A 9,535-nucleotide genomic window follows, 5' to 3' on the forward strand; every position below is an offset into this window, starting at 1 on the left:
GTATGGATCACTTGGGTTGTTACCAACATCTGGTGAAAATTTCATGTCATTAAAAATGGTGACATGTTCAATACTTATTTTACCCGCTGTATATATAGTATATTATTTTTATTGTAGATATACAGTCAATGGTTAATTTCTGACAGTTTACTTGAAATCTGTCCAGGAGTTCACAAGATATTTTGCTAACGGTACAGACACACACACCTCGACAAAGACATTATTGCCTTGTCTTTGTCTGATCAAACTTTTAAAAAACTGGTACACAGGTATGACTGTTTTTTTTTTTCACACAAAACACAGGTAGCACTTTCCTGCAGGCTGTTGGATTTATTAACTGCATGTTTGTCCACAGCAACAGTGATTTGGTACTTTGGAGGGAGGTGAGGGAAAGAAGTGTCAGCGGGGGAGACCGAGAGAAAAAAGAAAAGAAAAGAAAAGGCATGGCATTCTTACTGGAGCTTCAGTTTCTCACAACCTACCAACATGAGACCAAGGAGAAATAAAAAAGCCCTCTTATCTTCCCAGCTGAGTTTTTGGCAGGGGATTAGGAGGAGGATTTCACCTTGCCGAGATCTCTTTGAGAGCAAGCTCTGTCTTATGTGGGAATGATTATATTCACTTTACGGCTCCCTTCATGCGGTTGAAGACGTTTCACTGCGGTCACTCTGTGCAGTGATACGATACAGACGTTTAGTCACACTGTCCCAGAAAGCAGGCACGCATCTTCTAAAATGGTTCCGCTTCAGAACACTGAACCCAGAGAAACAAAAGGAACTAAATGGCTTTCACATGAACAGAAACTCTTCAGTCTGCTGGGTGATAAAAACAATGAAACATTGTTGGGGGTATTATTTTAATCCTCAGAACTAAAGTTACATTTTATTTGAGATGTGTCCACACTGGTATATATTGCTTGTCTTTTATGATTGGAGTCAACTCTATGTCTGTTAGGAAAATATCTTATGAACCACTGAGACAGTTTATTGAAATTTCCTGAAATTAGACACTGGATGTACATCTAATTCAATGACTGCCACAGTGAAGTGGTCTCAGAAAACATTAAATATAATTTACAATTCATTATGATCACTTTAGGTGTGGTTGTGGCTGTGAGTCACAACACATACTCCAAGTGCTACTCATTACACAAAACCTTTGCTTCAAACTTTAACATTAACTATCAACTTATGAACGACTGTGCAGATCAGAACATCACCACTGGATGTGCATCTTCGTCTGATTAATGTTTGGAGTGCAGTTATAAAGTCAAATATAACTTATCCAACATGAACTTAGCTACAACTCAGTCAGTCTTACAGATACACACTTTTAAATATTGCAGTATTCATCAGTAACTCACTTTTTCTTCTTACACAATAAAAATCACAAAAATATTGCCAATGATGCCACATAGGCTTCAGCTTTTTCTCTGTCTTCACTGCTGATCCAGAATGGGTCTGATGAGCTAATCCTGCTCCTGCCATGTCAGTAAAACGGACCTGGATCAGGCGTTACAGTGATCCCGTCACAGCTCAACTATAGTTTCTCATTACGGCTATAATCCTCGGAGTTTGGGCAATTATTGGGGCTTGCGGGACCCCTTCATGCTGACTGAGTTTATGTGTATCATATTACCAGTACCACAATAAGACTCAGGCATGTCTGTTAATTTTCTTTTTTTTCCCCATGATTTCTCACCCCTCCCAGTCTAAGTTATCTACAACCTGAAGAGCTTTGGCCAGATTAGTGGAGCTAATAGCCAATTATGCCCTTTGAGCCAACAATATGGATAATAGACATTTACAGGAATTATCTTTGAAGTATCCTCGGTTTAAGGCRTCAAACTGAGGCAGAAGACACTGTGGTTGCAGTGCTGGTCGTTAAAAATGTGGGGGTTTAATGTGACCATAAGAGAAAAAATGATCAATRAAACAACAAAGTAAGCGTCAATAGGATGAGGTAATAAACTCTGTAGTTTTTTTTATTTATTTTTTTGTTTTTTTGTCTCTCTGCCTGTTAAACAAGCAGGCACAGTAGGCTCACCCTGGTCACAGACGCACTCCATCAATCCTCCTTCACCTCCGCACGTCTCTCCTCTCACATCCTCCCTCAGACACAGCTCAGGGTTCTCTCCTTCACCCCTCTCCCATTCTTCACAGAAGGCACAACAGCGTCACTAATAACACACACACAACACACACAACTGAAATACACCTTTATCCTAAGTAAGCTGAATTTATAAGTCTCTTCCTGTGAGCTATGTGCTCTCACAGATAGATGCATTATTATTTTAGCAAAGTTTGCCAATAAACACAATTCCCTTTGAAACACCTGAGGTAAAATAAAACATCAAAGGTGCTTTAATCAAGAAGGACCCATTTACAGAAGAATTAGCTGTTCTTATATAAAGCAAATACTTTTTTTCCCTTATCCCAGCTTTTGTAAAATCTGCTGTTCCCACCTAGAGTGTGTCCTTTTAGTTTTTTATCTGACAAATGTAATTCATATCTTTAAGTAAAAAGAGTGAAAACGAAGCTTAACAAAACCCAGAATCTAAATATTATGTCAGAAGATTAATATATTGTATCTACAGCCCCCAAGTGACATAATAATAATAATAATAATAATAATAATAATAATAATAATAATAATAATAATAATGTTCAACCTTAAACATTTTCTTTAAAAGAAACGTTTCATCCTTTTCAACATTGACTTGCAACAGTTTTTTTGAAAGAAACAAGAGACTGACAGAAATGGTGCAACTTCTGCGAGCTGACAGGCAGAAGGAGAGAATCACCAAATGCCTGAGCGATTTGCACACCTCCCCCAGCAGCAAGTGATCTGATTCTTTGTGAAGTCACATCGGCAAAAACACAGAAATCATTTCAAAGTGCTCGTCAAAACTGGCAGCCGAAAAAAACGAGAAGATCAAAACTGAACATCAGTCACCAACAGATGTATTCTTTAACTTGGACTACAAAACTAGCGGGTTGAACTTAATTACCTTTTCCAGAGGTTTCCCTTTTGGCTCAACAGTCATTTTTTTCTTAGGTTTTTTTTTTTTTTCTGGCCACTTTCTTCCTCCCTGACTGGCCTCTTTTTGTGAATGTGCAGCTGATTGTTCAGCAGTCCTTAAAGCCTTACTGTGAAATCTATTTCTGACTCTTAACTCACCAGAGGTGGTCAGAAAAAGGAAAAACTTTTACGTACCATAATAAGACAAAAAAAAGTGCATCAAAAGGCCATTCAGATTTTTTACTATAAGGATTGTGCAATCATGGCAAATACTGTTTTTTCTCCTTTCATATCTGGTATGGAAGAACTCTCCTGGGCCAAATGACACGACATTATAGGCACCTTGAGAAGGAAGGTAAAGTTTTGAGTTTTATTTTTATCATTTGATTTTTGTTTGTTCACTGTTTGAGAAATAGTTTGTTCATGAATGCGGAATTTTGCAAAATAAACAACTTTAGGATTAAGTACGTATATATTCTGTAGTTGAAATACTTGAACACAATTAGATGTTTCAAGTTTAAAATAATTTTCTGAAACAGCCCAGATTCTTTAATTCTGACCAGACTGTTGAGCTAATGTTGAGTCCTGAAAGGACCGAGAATTAATTAGATTTCTGTCATCCTAACCTCTAAAGTACGTATTTGTTTAATGTGTATTTTTAATGTCTCTAAGGTATTTGTGATTTGATTGACTAATAATTCTTAGTTAGAAAAGTAAAAATGAAATGTCTCAGGACATAAAACAACTTCATTCTTAATTTTTTAATTAGTTAATGTTAAATTATTCATGAACTTTTATTCTGCCATAAGTTTTGCACTAAACTGGTTATTCTGGCAAAAATATTGCGATATTTCAGCAGGAAGTGCAACAGCAAAAAAACCCTGTGAAACTGACAGTGATGCAAAAGTTTATAAAATAGTAACTTTTTACTGAAGTGATTTTAAGACTGGACCAACTAGTTAGCTGGTTTGTTTCGTCAAAACTAAACTCTGGTTCTCCAAACATCTGAACTCTCCCTTTAAGTCTGCTCCGCTGTCACATTTGGCGAGGATGGAATTTACTAGACAAATTGCTCCCCTCCTCCTCCTCCTCCTCCTCCTCCTCTCCCTTCTGCTGGAAGCCAAGACATTCATTTGCTGGTGAGATGAAGCATGGAGGTCACTTGGGCCTGTGTGACATTCAGAGCATTGGCCGGCTTTAAAAAAAAAGGCCCCTCTTCTGTGCTCCCTTACCAGGAGTAATTCGACTCAACAGACTTGTTCTGTTGGGAAAAAAAATAATTACGTGTCTGTAACGAAACTTCATATTGTCCTATTTGTTCTGAACAATGGTTAGTCATGGAGTAATAAATCCTTTAGACGTGTACAGTATCAATATCTGTTATTTGTGTGCTTTAAAGCTAACATAGTGGGGAGTTTTGGCATGGAGAGGCTTGTGTTGGCCTGATCTGAAAAAGAAGCCGTGGCAGAAACACAAGCAGCCCATCAAGAAGATTCACTCTGACGCCTGCTGATGGGTTTGAGCCAGGCTATTTGCCATTAGATTTTGAATCCATATGATTTGTAATGTGGCTGCCCTGGTCTGCTTTCCATCCTTGGTTCAAAGGCCGTGTCTGGCTGCGAAATCCTCAAGGCCATGGGGTAATACGATAAAGAGGGAACAATGGCTCCAGGCTGAGGGAGGAGGAGGCGCTCCTCTCTACAGTCCACCCTCGGCCTGTGAAACGCAAGCGTCATTAAACTGAGGGGCTACGCCGTCAACACAACAGAAAAACAAAAAAGAAAACAAGAGTTTCCTTCCTGTCAGCTCTCAGACAGAAACAAACACAAACAACAAAAGATGGAGAATTTAAAGGACGATGACATTGCAGGGATAACCCTTTATCATAGATTAGATTTTATAAAGATTTAAAAGATGTTCCCATCTTTAAAATGAGTTCCACGGTATTTTTTTCATTCTTTTATTTATTTAATATGAATTTTTTTAATGGAGAAAGGTTTATGAAATCTGCAAATATCATCAGCTCGATGACAGGGTGCATTTGGCTTGTTTGCAAAAATTGTTGCAATGTATTTACAAAGAGAGAGAGAGAAAGAAAGAAAAACTCGATTATGCAGTTGATCATTTTACGAGCATTACTTTAAATTAAAATCTACAAATATCCACAGGATTTTTCTTTATACTGGCACGTCAACAATCATCTGCGGAGAATAGGGGTCATGTTTTGGACAGAGCGGATATCACATTTTTGGAATTAATCTGTGCAATTCAATCTCAATTCAGTAAACAGTGTGTAAACATTTTATGAGCATTGCAGGCAGGATAGGTTTAAGCCTTTCCGCCGACTGAATCAGCTGCTGAGTGGTTTGTCTTCACCGAGGGTGGGCAGGCAGGGAGTGGGTTGTGCTTCGAAATGGACATTTAGGACAGACTATTAGCAGATGGCAGGGTGACAACTTGAGCCGCAGATTCTTTGTGTTGACATATCACAAGAGGGGGGTCACGGCTCAAGGCAGTCGCTTTGTCGCACCAAAGTCTGCCTCTCTCTCTCTCTCGGTTTTTGATTAACACTAACCAGATGACCTAAAAAACGTCCAGAGAATAGTCTAATATGTTGTGCTGTACATCCAGTTATGTGTGTTATAAATAAATCTGTGCAAATGGACTCAATAAATAACAAATATAAATCAAAGTGGAGCACAAAGAGCGACACAAAAAAGTTTGGAAGTTCTGCAGAATGCTAACAAGATGAATAAATCTTTCCTCCCTATTGGCGGTGTTAATGATGGGCAAGGAAATCCATCTTGACAGACACCCACTCAGCACAGAGCTAATCCCATTTCACACATCTTCATCTGATGATGGACACCATTAGGCTGGTTGTAGACTCCACATTATCACCTTTACAGCCTTTTGTTTCCAATACTCACCCCTCCACCTCCCAGTCGCACCTTCCTCTGCTTCTAAGTAGGGCATTTATGACCTATGGCTGACCATGACTTCTCAGCCAAAAAAAGAAAAGATAAAAGCAAGCCAAGTTAACTTTTCAGGTTTGAACAAAAAAACCCAATGGTGGGAGAGGTGGTGGTGGTGGTGGTGGGGGGTCGACTTCCAGTCTGCAAATTGTGACCATCGCTTGTGCGTTTGCTTTCACGAACCTAATCCTACGAGACACACACATCATCGTGCCGAGTCACTCGTGTGCATGAGCAAACATTCACTCTGACGCAAGACGAAAACATTGCAAAGCTGGCATTCGGACAATATTTGCGAACAAACTGGCAGATGTCAAAAGGCTTTGATGCTGGGATTTCAGAAGGGTAAAAAAAAACACTAATACGGATATGCTGTAGTTACTGAGTGTTTCTGAGTGCTTTGGGCCCTCGACTGCCAAAAAATATTGTGCTAGGCCTACATGCATCAGGAAGACAAATTTGTTTTATGAAAACAACAATATATCATAGATTTGAGGGTGGGAAAAGATTTTGAACCTTAACGAACCAGTTGTTAATTGTTTTTCTTTAAAAATTAGTAAATAAAGCCAAGTCACAGTTTCCCTCTACTTTACCATGTACAGTAGTTGAATAAAAGGGGTTCTCTAGGACAGGGGTTCTCAAACTTTTTGGGTCTGGCGACCCTTTACAAGTGTGAAAAAATTCCCAGGACCCCCTCATAAACCTCATGCTGTTTTAGAAATAATTTACTGTCATTTTAACCCCTAAATACTACGAGAATATTATTTTTTGTTGGTTTAGTATGTTTGTTTTACTAGTGAACTGTTCCCCATATTCATTTGTCAAATAAAATCCAAAATAACAATTTATTGAAATTTTTTGAGGACCCCCAAGATAGGGCTCATGGACCCCTGGGGGTCCTGGGACCCCAGTTTGAGAACCTCTGCTATAGGAGAAGACGAAAAAACCTTGAGACACAGACATATGCTGAGCTTTAACCCCGATGCCTTCCGGGATAATGGTGGGATTAATTACCGTTGAGTGTGACCCAAGAAGAACTAGAACAGATTATCCCAGATGCTGCAGAAAAAGGGGCTTTAGCGGTGCTCATTCCTCCGTTGCTGCCACCTTATAGCCGTTAGAGGACGCCACCGTGACCTCGCCGATCAAGCTCCGTGGCGTAAAAGCCCACAGAGGTGGCTCGTGTTTTCACTGTTTGGACCGCGCTGCGTTGCGTGGATTTCTGTTGTCGTAGAGATGACAAGCAGCCGGCTGAAAGCCGGCGCCTCTCCTCTCAGCAGGCAGGCATCAGAGGAAGAGCATAATGTGTAATTACAATAGACAGACAATCTAAAACAAAGCCCTTCACTTACAATGAGTTCCTCTTGAAGCAGGGAAGGTTACCTCAAGGGGGAATTCTAATGAAGCAGATGGCTGAGTGCGCACAAGGGCAGACACAGACTGTCCTCCTTTTTACAGTCTGCCAACATTTTCAGCATTCTGAGGAGCTTCACCTGTCTCTTTGCTCTTTGTGTGCCTCTGAGAGGATAGGTGTGTGTGTGTGTTTGTAGAAGGCTTTGCTTTCTGGAAAAACAAAAACCTAAGCGAGGACAGAAAAAACAAACATTGTAACCTAACAAATTTGGCATTTCTTGCAACGTGCAAACAAAGACTTTGTGGCATACAGCTGAAAACATCTTACGACAAAAATACTCCACACAAGAATCCTTTATGTTTTATTCTATATCATTTTATTTCATCCAGTATGTGTGCTTATTGACAGTTCACCCTTTGTTTTTTTCAGCGCCACACAAACGAACAGCCACTGCTACTGTGCATCTGTGGTTGTCGGGTGGGTCGGCGCAATGTCTCATAGGTGGATATCAAGTCGCACCATAACTGCACAGTTCCCTTATTGCTTTTTTTTCCACCCCCCATGGTTTCCATGTTAAACGCAGAAAAAAAAAAAACAACAATAAAGAAACATGTCCATTGATCAATAGTAAAACGATCAAAATATAGTTCTCCTCAAAAGGGTGCGAATCCTCATAAGAAGTGTCGAATCAATCACTGCCTTCAGAAAAAGAAAAAAGATTGATCATTTGGGCAGAATGTCCTCATCTATGTCATATTGAAAACACCCCACTCCTGTAACTGTTACAAAGATTGTCCAATAAAAGCAATATGCGCAGGTAAAAACCACAAATATGTTATGATCTCTGTACATACACGCAATTTGGTGTTCATTGCTTATCTGTTATGGTGCTGATAAGAAAGTCTGAAACGAACAGAGAAACATAAATATATGAATCTATATAAGTGGATACCTTGTTGTCATTATGCTCTCAACATCAGATTAAATGGAATTATAGTGCGTACTTCAGCAAATGAAAGACAGCTCAGTGAGGCAGGATTTTTTTTTTATGTAAACCCTCATTTTTTTGAATAGAGTAGAAATGTGCCCTTTCTGTTTCCCACCACATTAATCCAGTGAAGAGCAGCCCCACCTTTGGCTTCAACACAGTTATCTATAAAAGCTACAACCAACAAAAAAGAGAGAGACATGTAACATGAATTTGGCAAATCAAAGTTTCTACCCCCACCCCATTGGATTAATGGACCAAGACGATTTATTACATAAACAAACATATAAAGTAACATGAATAAATGACTTCATATTGACAGCTGCAATGAGAAGCTGCAGCCTGGAAGCTGTCCAGTTCTGTTACCGTGAAGGATCACAGCCCTGCTGCATCATAGTCATGCAACAGGATCATATTTAGAGTACAGTTCTGCCCAACAGCCCACCTTTTACAGCTCACCCAAACAGCAATTGAAGATTGTTTTGCAAACTTTTTTTTTTTTGCAAGTATAACACATATTTAAATTTCCAATCAACTTCTGGTGCCTGTGTGGCGGGAAAAAAGCTGTTTACAGATTGATTTACGGAGGATGGATTTGTGGTCATGAATGGATAATAAGGAGTGCCAGAGAAAGAAAAGGAGAAAAGAAAAACAACCTCAAACTGATTTTATTTTGCTCCCAAGAAATTGCAGGTTTGCTTCAGCTGCTCCCACATCTAATCCCCAATCACAGCAAATGATCTCATTGGTGTGCATCACTGATTCACCAACTTATATTGATAGGCAACTGGAGCAGCGCAGAGAGAGAGAGGAGGGGGGAGAGAGAGAGAGAGAGAGAGAGAGAGAGAGAGAGAGGGCTGCAGAATTGAAAGTGCAGAGAGAAGAATCTGAGAAGGCTGCCCAGCAGAAGTTTGAAATGTTACAGAGGTGCCTCAAAATGAAGAACTCCAGCAAAGTTTGGAGCTGACTAACAACACAGCAGGCTTAGTTTGAAGCAACCAAAAGCTTGGGAAGAAAAGGGAAAAAAAGATTACAGAACGGGTAAAAGATTTTCCTTTTTCTAAGGAGTGGGTCAAACCGACCTATGTGATTTACTTAAACTGGAACAACAAATTAAAAACTGAACTTATATCAGAGGTGGATGTGTGTGTGTTTGTGTATATATTTGTTTTTCTTAAAAGTAGATGTGAGAACAGA

The sequence above is a fragment of the Austrofundulus limnaeus genome, unplaced genomic scaffold (genome assembly GCF_001266775.1).
Source record: "Austrofundulus limnaeus strain Quisiro unplaced genomic scaffold, Austrofundulus_limnaeus-1.0 Scaffold1244, whole genome shotgun sequence".
Taxonomy (NCBI): Eukaryota; Metazoa; Chordata; class Actinopteri; order Cyprinodontiformes; family Rivulidae; genus Austrofundulus; species Austrofundulus limnaeus.